At 48.7% G+C, this 11,345-nt stretch overlaps 1 protein-coding gene across 1 annotated transcript in view; it reads left to right on the top strand.

The window, feature by feature from the left end:
* The first annotated feature begins 11,208 nt into the window (after window positions 1–11,208).
* NCAPG2 (non-SMC condensin II complex, subunit G2) overlaps window positions 11,209–11,345 on the top strand; it is a 61,015-nt gene continuing 60,878 nt past the window's right edge. Inside the window, exon 1 of the mRNA XM_008573970.1 lies at window positions 11,209–11,279. The gene's annotated coding sequence lies outside the window, so the exon portion shown is untranslated. The remainder of the gene's footprint in view (window positions 11,280–11,345) is intronic.

Here is an 11,345-nt window from a genome sequence, read left to right as displayed (position 1 = left end):
GGAAAAAAGCAGTCAAGTAGAAACTGTCCCTAAGGAAGTCCAGATGTTGGACTTAAAGCAGAACACCTTAAATCAGCTATTATATGTTCAAATAAGTAAAGGAAACTATGTCTAAATAATTAAAGGAAAGTGTGAGAATTATGTCTCATCAAAATAGAGAATATAAATAAATTACAGAAAGAACTAAATAGGGATTCTGGGACTTAAAGTACAATAAGTGTAATATAAAATTCACTGGAGTTCAACAAAAGATTTGAGCTGATGGAAGAATCAGTGAACTTGATAGATAGGACGATTGAAATGATCCACTCAGGAAGGAAACGACCGGCACCAACACAACGGGAGTTCCCCAAGGGGAAAGAGGAGAAAGCACCAGAAATTACATTTGAAGAAGTAATGGGCCCAAACTCCCAAATTTCACGAGAAACATTACAAATTAAAGAGGCTCAAGGAACTCTAGGATAAACTTCAGAAAGAGCCACACTTAGGCACATCACAGTCAAACCTGAAAATCGAATACAGACGTAGCAGCTAGAGAAAGACTCACCACGTGCTCCTGCGTAAGAGTACAGCCGATTTCTCAGAAACCGCCCATGCCAGAGGCAGAGGAATAACATGCAAAGTGCGGAGAAAGACTCAGCCAAGAATCCCATCTCCAACAACTGTCTAAAAGTGGAGGGGAAATTAAGGCATGGTCAGATGTTTTTTTAAAAAGAATACTAAAGGAATGCATGCCACTTTTTTGTTTTTACCTATGTTTACGGTTGGTCTCTAAAAAGAAATATCTCTTTATAGACATTCCCTACTGTTTCTATTTTGCAGTGTCTCTTGATTCTGGGAAGCAGTGTGGTCCAGGGGTGTAAACGTGGGCTGCAGACAGGGCACCCTGTTCAAACCCCACCTCTGCCCGCATATGACCTGGAGCAAGTCACAGAGCTCTGTGCCTCCTGTTCTCCATCTGTAGAGTAGGAATAGCCATAGTGCTTACCTGAAAGGTCATGTTTAGGATGAAATGAGTAACGGCTGTAAACCATTCAGGACCACCTAGCACACGGTGTTGGGAATTGTTAGCCGTCCTGTTGTCCAGCCTCTTCACTCAACTGCAGACCCAGTGTGGTGACCTCTCTTCCTCGCCCACAGTTTAGGACGACAACACAGTGTTGTACTTTCTCTTATACTTAAATGATTAAGGCGTGCACCTCCACCAGCCTAGTTAGCCGTGTCTCCCCCCTCTCCCACCCAACCATCCACCCCCACACGCCCCGGCTATTCTACGTTTCCCTGCATATTGCCCCCCGCTGTCCTGAGCTGCGTGCTCCTCTGAGGGTGGACTCCCTGGTCTCCAGGCGACTCAGTCTCCTTCATTCTCCACGGGACAGGAAGGCGGTACAGTTTATTATTATTCTTTTATCCACTGTAGTAACAAATACAGAAATGTGGACAAATCCTGATTTTACTCCCTGGATAAATTTTCACAAACTGAGCACACTTGTCACCAGCCCCATGACGACGCGGTAGAACCTCAGCAACCCAAACCCCTTCTCATTCCCCTACAGCTGCCACCCCCACCCACCGGGGTAGCCCTGTCCTGACGCCTAACCCTGTAGATTAGTTTTGTCAGGTTTTGAGCTGTGCATATATGGAATCATCATGTGGATTTGCGTTTGTGTCTGGCTGCTTTTATTCAGCATTATATTTGTGAGAGACTAGTTAGTGTCTTTTAACAAGGGTTGGCTGAGGACTGGGTGAGGGAAACAGAATACAGAGAGAACTAACCACTGATGCCAGGATTGCCACTTTCAGACCCCAGAGGCCCAAATCAGGCCAACCTCTGGCTTAGCACCAAGCCTATGTCCATGTCCACACCACCTGCCACAAATGTGTCCAGTGTCTTCTGCCTGGGAAGCCAGACCTGCAGGAAGGAAGGACTTCCAGGCCCACAGAGAGACCTTCCCTCATTCCAAGACTCACTTCCCCAATTTTCTTTGGCAGAAGTAGTCTCTGACCCCAGAACACTAGTTCTCATCGGAGGGAGGCTTCCACCAGCACCAAATGTGCATGCTTGCCCCTGAAGTCCACATAGTGGACAGCACGTTTTCCAAAGCCCAGCTCATTCTGGTTTCAATAACTCCATGCGGTCACCCCAGATCGGGCCAGTTCCACAACAGCAATCCCAGTGCAGGCGTTCACTGCTCCTCCAGCCTGGACGGAGAGACGGCGGCTACATCTCATGGGTCCGACATCATCACGCTGGTCTCAGGTCCCGGTCTCTCATGAGAACCATCACACACAGTACACATAACACATGCACAACACACACACAATGTGCACGTGTGCAATACACACCACATAACACACCACCCACAATACATACGCATTACACAGCACACTGCACACCACACAACACACACAATAACACTAAACACATTTTGGTGTTTGAAATTTTTCACACCTTTATTTTCAAACTTTGTGTAGTTTTGTTTTAATTATGTCTCGAATAAGATGCACATAGCTGGATTTTGTAATTTTATCCAATTTAATCTTTTTTTTAAAATAGAGGTTTAATATTTTTACATTAGTTATGATTAGTGGCATATTTATACTCATATCTATGATCTTACTTGATATTTTATATTTACCCTTTTTCTTTGCTTCTTTACTCTTCTCTCCTACCTTCCTTGGATTAATAGAATTTCATATATTCTGTTTTCCTTTGCTGCTTTGGAAGCCTGAGGTTGTATTATTTTAGTGGTTACTCTAAAGTCATTCAGTATCTGTCCTCCTTCTAATAAACACAAAGGACCCTAGATACTGTAACCACCCGATCTTTTCTCAGTTCTTGTTTTTTTTTTGTTTTTTTTTTTTTCTTTTTTAAAAAAGATGACCAGTAAGGGGATCTCAACCCTTGACTTGGTGTTGTCAGCACCACGCTCTCCCAAGTGAGCGAACCAGCCATCCCTATATGGGATCTGAACCCGTGGCCTTGGTGTTATCGGCACCGCACTCTCCCGAGTGAGCCACGGGCCAGCCCTCCCGATCTTTTTTCTTGAACAGTTTTAGTTCCATGCTTTTTCAATGCAAAAAAAAGGGGGGTTGTGTTTTTTTTACAGAGGTTATCAATTATATTTACTGATGCACGTTAGCAGTTTCTGTGTTCATTTTTATTTTTTGTTTTCCGTACCTCCCCTTGACTTAACTTCTCTTCAATCATTCTGTAGTGAGGGCCGTGGGGACGAGCTCTGTTGGTCTTTGTAGAACTGAAAATGTCTTTTTTTGCCCTCTTCCTTGAATAATTGTTTGGCTGTTTATAAAATTCTGAGCAGACAATTACATCACAATTCTTCCTTCCAGTCTTTACTGTTGATGGTTGTTCTGTTTGTCTAAACTTAACACCTCTTTAGGGAATATGTCTTTTCTCTTTGGAAGGTTTTAGGCTTTTAAAATAATCTTAATTTCTACAATTCCACCTCAGTGTACCTAGGTATGAATTTATCTTAATTCCTGTCTTTGTTGGGAGTATTCTATCAATCCTGAGAACCACATCTTTTCTCAATTCTGGAGAATTCTTAGCTAGCATTTTATTGTATATTTCTTTTTCAGCAACTCCTCTGGAACTCCTTGTAGAGTACACTGGAGCTTCTCAATTGATTTTCCAATGCTTATTTTAAATGCTCTTTCATTTATATTATCTCATATTATATTATATTTTATGTGCTGGGCTCTGGTCAAAGTCTTCAGTATTGGGTTCCAATTCACTAATTTGTTCTTTTGATTTTCAAAATCTGTAATCAATTATGTTTCCTAGCTACCTGTTCTCATTTTATTCTTGCTTGTTTTTGCTTGATAATTTCTTGCCTTTTGTGAATGGATGTAAGTTCTTTATCTCTTAGAATATCCTAAACATAATTATTTAAATTATTGGTCAGAGAATCCTAGTTCCTATTCTGATTGCTAATTGTGTAGTGTGGCACTGCGGCTAATGTCGGAATCCTGCCGATGTCCCCAATTGTAGTGTTCGGGCTCTTTTACCTGCCGGTAATCCTGCCGACTGGGCCGATTGTTGAGCTAGGGCTGGGTCTGGAGCTCACAGACCCCTCAAGCCCATGCACAGACTGGGTCACAAGCCCTTCACATGCCAAGCTGGGTCCCCAGATCCCTCACACGCCAGGCCGGGTCCCCAGACCCTTCACACGCAGGTCTGTGAGCTGAGTAACCAGCAAACAGGCCCTTGGAAGCCGTAGGTTGGAAAACACGGCTGCACACGTGGAGCAGTGTCCACCTGTGGCAGTCCCCAGCCAAGCCCCAGCGCAGCCCATGTGCACTAACTCCACCCACACACACACAATTTGTTTACGGAACCACCCCCAACTGGCCCTGAGGCCAGAGGAGCCTGATTCAATCATCCTGTTTTCCCAGCATGTGGTCTCTCTTCCCTAGTGTGATGTTTGTTCCTGTTGTTTGAGTACTGGCTGGGAAGTCTCTTTTGAACAGGAGGCCTCTCTCTCTTTTCCCCCCGTCCCTGCCTCCCTTCTCTCTGTGCTCTTTTATACACACGTGCACGATCTTTGCCCTCCTAGCCCTTGGTTGAGAGCCAGGTCTTTTTTTTTTTTTTTCTTCTGACCAGTAAGGGGATCGCAACCCTCGGCACGGTGTGGTCAGCACCACGCTCAGCCAGTGAGCGCACCAGCCATCCCTATATAGGATCTGAACCTGCGGCCTCAAGGCTACCAGCGCTGCACTCTCCGGAGTGAGTCACGGGGCCGGACCGAGAGCCAGGTCTTAAAGGACATTTTGAGACTTCCTTTCCTTGGTGATATTTGAGATTTTGACACAGCTGCTCCTGTGACCATGAGAAAGAGACTTGACACGGCTGCTGGTCAGGAGTATTTTTCTTGGTCTCCTTCTTCCTGGCCCATGGCTTTCTATAAACTGTACCATAGGCACCAGGTTGATAACAGTTTTTCAGCTTCTTTCCTGAGCAATGCAGGTTCTGCCCTGGCCTTTAGTACAGCTGTGAGCCCAGAGCCTGATCTCTGCTCCCTGTGGTGTGCGCAAAGCCCTTTTGCCCCAAGGATCTGCATTCCTGGCTGAACCATGGCCTCAGACCCCTGCTCCCTGCGTTCCTGCTCCATTTGTGCTCAGCGACCCAGCTATGCATACTTGGCCTTCTCTGTTCGTATCTTGTCTCCCATACTGTTTGGAGCAGAGGAAATAAGTGGGTGGAAGCCTGCCTTCACTAGCTGTTGTGACCAGCGTCTTTACACCTGCCACACGTGTGGGAGCAGAGCATGGATGGGGACTTACCACAAGGCCAGCTGGGCAGGTTCTTCTATGGCAGGTGACCGAAGCCTTTTCTCAACTCAAAAGGATCCTTAATCCCAACGGGTGTTGCTACAGTCTCTGAGAATACATTTAGGCTTTTAAGCCCTCAAGGCAGGATGTGAACCAAACTTCGTCCATTTCTGTAGAATACTGTACAAATTTAGAGCTGGAAGGAACCACCTAGTTATTTTGGCTCTGTCTCTCAAATATGAAGATGATTTGCTTGAGATCTCACACTGGATGTGGAGACAACACACCGAGAACACAGCATGTGTCACAGGCTTACAGGAATCACAACCTAGTTATTTTGGCTCTGTCTCTCAAATATGAAGATGATTTGCTTGAGATCTCACACTGGGTGTGGAGACAACACACCGAGAACACAGCATGTGTCACAGGCTTACAGGAATCACGGTGAAGTACTTACTGAGATAATTTCTCCCTCTAAACTAGAGGTACAGCCACATCTCAATCCAACACAGTAATTACAATAAATCATCCTTAATAAGATTAAATGGGTTGAAGACCCCTTAACTTCAGTTATATTTTACTAAACTGTGCCTCAATATCACAAAAGTCCTTGGGCCAACCTTGAATTTAGTTATTCAGTAACAGTCAATAATGATAGTTTCTTCACTATTTCATGAAGGAACTTAACAGGAAAATAGCCAGAGGAGTGTAGGATAGACAGAATATATGAAATAAAATTAGAAAAGAGGGGAGATGGCTTTTGTTAATTTGGATAAGAAGACAAATCTCTGAGCTTTATAGGATAGATGCTCTTAAAATTTATATTCCTGGAAAAGGTTATGAAAGGCAAGTCTCTTAAGTAAAAAGAACACTATGAGAGAACTCTGATTTCTGCCCAAGGGTCAGGGCCACATATTCGATAGAAATCCTGAGTACATCTAAGGAAATATAAAATGGTGTCTCCGCGAACACACAGGACGAGCCGCGCGGCCCAGGACCTCCCCCTCACTTCCACTGACTCTCCACGCTGTGACTCTGCTCCTCCTTTAGCTGCGCTGAGTGACTCCACCAGGGCCACCGCGTGCTGTCAGGCCCCGTGGACACGCATCCTTCCATCCATTCACGCCATGGATGCCTGCTCTGTGCTGGGCGCTGTGGCACTTGCAGGGTACAGTCCTGTGGGCAAGAGGCAGTCACCAAACAAGACTGTAAGTAAATATAGAATTAGACACTCTGAGAAAAGTGCTTTGGCAAAGTCGGGACACTCCAAGAGTAGGTGGGGGTGGGGGTGCTGAGATTGGGAGCTCGGTGCCGGAGGACGTGACACTCTGGCTGGGATATGGAGGGCATGCGAGGTCCCCGGGAGGGTGGCTGAGTTCACAGTGGGTGGAGTAGGACGGAGCCGCTGGGCGAGGAGGGAGCCGTAGGACCCACAGGGAGGCCACAGCAGCTGCAGCCGAGGTGACGGCCAGGGCCGGGGTGCCTGGGGCTCGGCAGCACCGGCAGGATCACAGTATCCTACACAAGGAAGGAGCCCTGGTGGGTGTCAGCAGGTGCGACTGGTGCGGCTCCCAAGGACAACAGACTGTCCCAGGTGCGTTGTTAGAGGAGGCGGCAGAGGAAGAAGGCAGCAGGAGAAGGGATCTGTGAGCATCCACGGTGTCAGCTTCAGACGTGGGCCTCTGGCCCATCCTGGGGTCACTTTTGTGCATGGCACGAGAGAGGGTGTCAGGTTTTTCCATATGTGATTCCAGCTGTTTCAGCCCATTACAGCGTAGTACTTCTATTAATTAGCTACTACCCGAAAGGCCTGTGCGCGTCCCTTTATGTCAACACCAGGACAGCCCTGGGGCGGGACAGTGGCACACGCCTGAGTCCATCCAGCTGACCCAACCAGAGCCGCTGCTGCCCTGATGGGGCGTAGAGGGGAAGCAGAGCAGGAAGAGACAGTCTCAAGCAATCGCAGCCAAAATATCTTTCTTTTGCACATTTTTCCAACAGGTACGACTGCCCGGGCACATTGTTAGGGCCCTCTTCGGTGTTCTGTCAGTAAACTCTATTATCTTCAGGTTAAATCCTATTTCATTTAACCTTTGCAATGGCCCTATGAAGTAGGGGGGTTTAAACCCTTGTTTTAAGGATGGAAAGACACTGAAGCTCACTGTGGAGATGGCTGAGATTTCCTGGCTGGGTGGAGCTCGAGCCTGTGTCCAGGGTGCCGTGCACGTGCCCCCTGCTAGGTTCCACGTTCAGGGGCACAGGAAGTGAAGATGTGAGCAGAGCGGGGTGGGCTGGAGGGGCGGAGGCCGAGGGGGGCAGTGGATCGAGAGCACGGATGGGCCCTGTGTGCTGCGAGAGCCTGTGCTGGTGGCGCACTCACTAGGGACAGGGACGCGCACGCAGCACGTGATCTGCAGTTAGTGTGCGCTGAAGCTGAATGTTCCTCAGCATCTAGTTTACTCCGAAATGATCAGTGATTCTTCTCATTCTTAATGTGCCATGATTTTGAAAGAAAGTGAGCTGAGATGCTGGGTACTGTTCAAGCTTTATTAAAGGAAGAAGATCTGCTGGGCTGCGCTCATTGTGGCAGGCAGCCCAGGGCTGCCCTGGAAAGGGGATGGCAGCAGGTGGGGTGGTAGACCTTATATTGGTATGTTGGTGCCAAGAGCTGGGGGATGCCATCATGGAGGGCCATTATGCTAATGTGGATCGGGGTGGAGAACTGTGTCCTTGCAGAAGCAAAAGGGGTTTCTGTTTAAGTCAGGAGGCTTCTGGTAAAACGAAGGGGGAGGCAAGGGGGTGGGTGGCACCAGTGTGTACTTGGGCTTGTCTAAAGTGGCGCTGGTGATGCTGCAGATCTATTACTTTTAAAGCCCTAGATTAAAGAATCCCTTCCGGCATTTTTAAAGATTCATATTTTATTCGGTTGGCCTGGGCAGCCTTCGGCAGTCAGTGTTGATACTGCTCTAAGGTGGGGACCGCTGTCAGAGCTCTCCCAAGGGGCGGGCTCTGAAGAAGCACGTTCCTGGCTGCACTGTCTTTCTGTTGCCCCAGGGTTTTCTCAGAGATGCAAATCTGTATGCGTCACTTGAGTTCTTAAATGCTTTGGAGACTTTGCGTTGACCTATTGAATAAACCCAAACTCTCTGGTGGGAAAGAGGGGAGGGGTGGCTTTGGACAACTGTATTTGGAGACTGCTCCTATTTCCAGTCCCGTCCCTGCCAGTCCATGTCCCAAGGCCGCACTTCCGTGGCCTGGGCACTCGTGCCAGTTCAGATACTTGTGTCTCTGCCTGACAGGCCCTTCTCTCCCCCAGTGGCTGGCCCTGTCTCAGCCTTCTAAACCCACGCTTCTGGGTGCACGAGGGGATCATCTGTAGGACTTAAAAACCAACCCCCTGCGTCCAGCCCTCCTCCAGAGATTCCTACTTGATGGGCCTGGGCTAGGGCCCAGGCTGGGTTTTTTCCTTTTTATAAGAACTGGGTGATTCTGATGTGTGTTCAGGGTTGACAGCTACTGTTAGAGTCTGTTTCAATATCGTTACCTTATGAAGGCTCCGACCCAGGAGCGTGGCACCCGCTGCCCCGTGTGGCCGTCCGCCCAGGTGCCCAGCCCGCTGCGCTGCCAGCCAAGCTTCCCTTTCCCACTCCTGGTTAACTGTGTTCTGAATCCCAAGCTTGGCATCTGCATCAATACTCACGCTGGCAAAGTTTTTATAACAGTTTTATTGAGATATAATTTTATTTATTTTATAGTGTCATAAAATTTACCCCTTTTATGTATAAAACTGAGTGGTTTTAAGTATATTCACAGGTTGTGCAACTGTCTAACTTTAGACCCAAAACCATTAGTAGTCCCTCCACGTTCCCCTCTCCCCTCAACCCTTAATCTACTTTGTCTCTGTGGGTTTGAGAACGGTCTGGACATTTCATATAAATGGCATCATACAGTGTGTGACGTTTTGTGTCTGGCTCTTTCACTGCCATAGTGTTTCAAGGTCCATCCTTGCTGTAGTGTGTCAGTGCTTCATTCTTTTCGTGGCTGAAAAATACCCCATTGTATGGATAGACCACATGTTTTTTGTCCGTTTGTCTGTTGATAGACATGTGTATTATTTCCACTCTTTGGGAAACTTTGAGAGGACAGTGACCGTGTCCAGCACTGACCTCTGGCTTAGAAGGATGCCAAGGAGGCCCCACGCCCCATCGTCCAATTCTTGGTTGTTGTGTGTTTGGCATGACACAGGACATCAGCATTTTTGATTTTTTACTTGTGCCAGTCAAGTTTCCTCTTTTTCCATACATTTTTTATGAGACCAGTGTTACTAACCTGTAAATGAGGATCACCTGGGGACACCCGTGCCCGACCGTACTGAAAATGTTTTGCCATAGAACTAGACTGTCTTGTTCTTCCTCTGAGTTACCCACTGAGGGCATGCGCTTGGCTCAAGGCTGCCACCCTGGCTCTGCAGCATCTCCTGGGAAGGGTCCCAGCAGGACGATGAAGGTGAGGATAGCTCACCTCCCCTTGCCACCTTCGTCCCTTCAATCTTCGCAAGATCATCTCTTCAGGCTGTGTATGCAAATTCCGTTATAGAAATGACAGGGGTAATATTAAAGAGGGATTACAACCCAGGAGGAGAAAGGACGAAGCTTGTGCTAGACAGGCCCGTCTGCAGAGTCCACAGGGCTCTGCTCTGGGCACACGCCGGTCCTGATCCAGCTCGCCCCTCCTCTGTGTCTCCATCCATTCGTCGAGTAGACACACACCACGTGGTGCTCCTACGATCAGGACACCCAGTCGTCCCCTCATCCCCTTCCCCGAGTGTTTCCCTGAGTGTGGTCATTCCGTCTGGGGCTCAGCAGGACATGCGCAGGGCTTGGTGACCCCAGTTCCCAGGGGCATGGGCAAGGGTGGGCTTTGAGCTCCCAATTACTCTGTTTTTCTTTTCTTCTCGTACGTGGGTGTCAAACACCCACATTTCCCATGTTCAAACTCTTAACGTTCAGGGACGGTACAGTATAAAACCACAAAATGGAAAGAAATGTTTCTGCAGCTGTCTCCTATTCAGCCACAAGCCTCTCCCCCTTTCTCCGAGTCGGGGAATCATCTGCCAGGCAGTGTCCTGTCCAGCTGTCTTCTCTGTCCCTTCTGTGGGATGGCCGGTGGGGACGGAGAAGCCCTGCATAGCTGCCGCACACTGTAGGGTTTGCCCAGAATGGCTTTGACACACTAATTGTACTTAGGGCTCTGTTAACTTCCTAGCCCATGACCTTTTGTTGTTTTAGCTTATTTTCCCAGTTGAAATTATGATGATTACATTGCAAATTTTGCATTTTTCTGTACAAGCAGAAAATATTTCTGGAAGGATTTTCAAGACGCTGGTAACAGTGGTTTCCTTTAGAGAGGAGGAGAGCTGGAGGTCCCGGAGCCATTTGAACCATGTGATCGTGCCACCTGTGCTATACAGAAGAAACTAAATGTTAAAAAGCTGATATTTTTATCAAAGGCATCATTTTAGCCACGTTTCGTACCTTTCAGTCTTAGTTTTATGTCGTTTGCTGTGGGGCCCAGTTTTAATTCTGTAAACCTTCTCGATAACCACATTGTGAGGTTCTAGGTACAGAGACCGTCTCACACCGCCCTCCCTATCATCCCTCTACCCCTCCCCCGTCCCCTCCCCCCACAGGACATCCGGGAGCTGTCGCAGCGGGGCGGCGGGACCCGCACGAGCGCGCAGGGGAGCGTCGCGCGTGCACGGGGCGCGGGGCCGGAAAGGCTGCGGAGCCGCGCGTGCGCAGTCGGTGGGGCGCGGCAGAGCCGCTGGCACCGCGCCTGAGGCCACGCCCAGAGGGCGGGGCTTCTATGGGCGTGTGGGCGGGGCACGTACCCAGTTCTCGCGAGAGCGGCGGTTAGTGACGCGCGACGGGCGGGGCGCGGCTCGGCGTCGGCGGGTGCGTTTGAATCTGGTCCGAGCGCGGGAAACGGTGGGTCCCGAGAGGAGGTGAACGCCGCGCGCAGGACGGGGCTGGGTCCCGAGCGGGGCCCGGGAC

Source organism: Galeopterus variegatus, unplaced genomic scaffold (genome assembly GCF_000696425.1).
Source record: "Galeopterus variegatus unplaced genomic scaffold, G_variegatus-3.0.2 Scaffold978, whole genome shotgun sequence".
In the NCBI taxonomy this organism is placed as follows: domain Eukaryota; kingdom Metazoa; phylum Chordata; class Mammalia; order Dermoptera; family Cynocephalidae; genus Galeopterus; species Galeopterus variegatus.
Note: the sequence above shows the minus strand (reverse complement) of the source record. Positions and strands in the feature narration are given on the sequence as shown.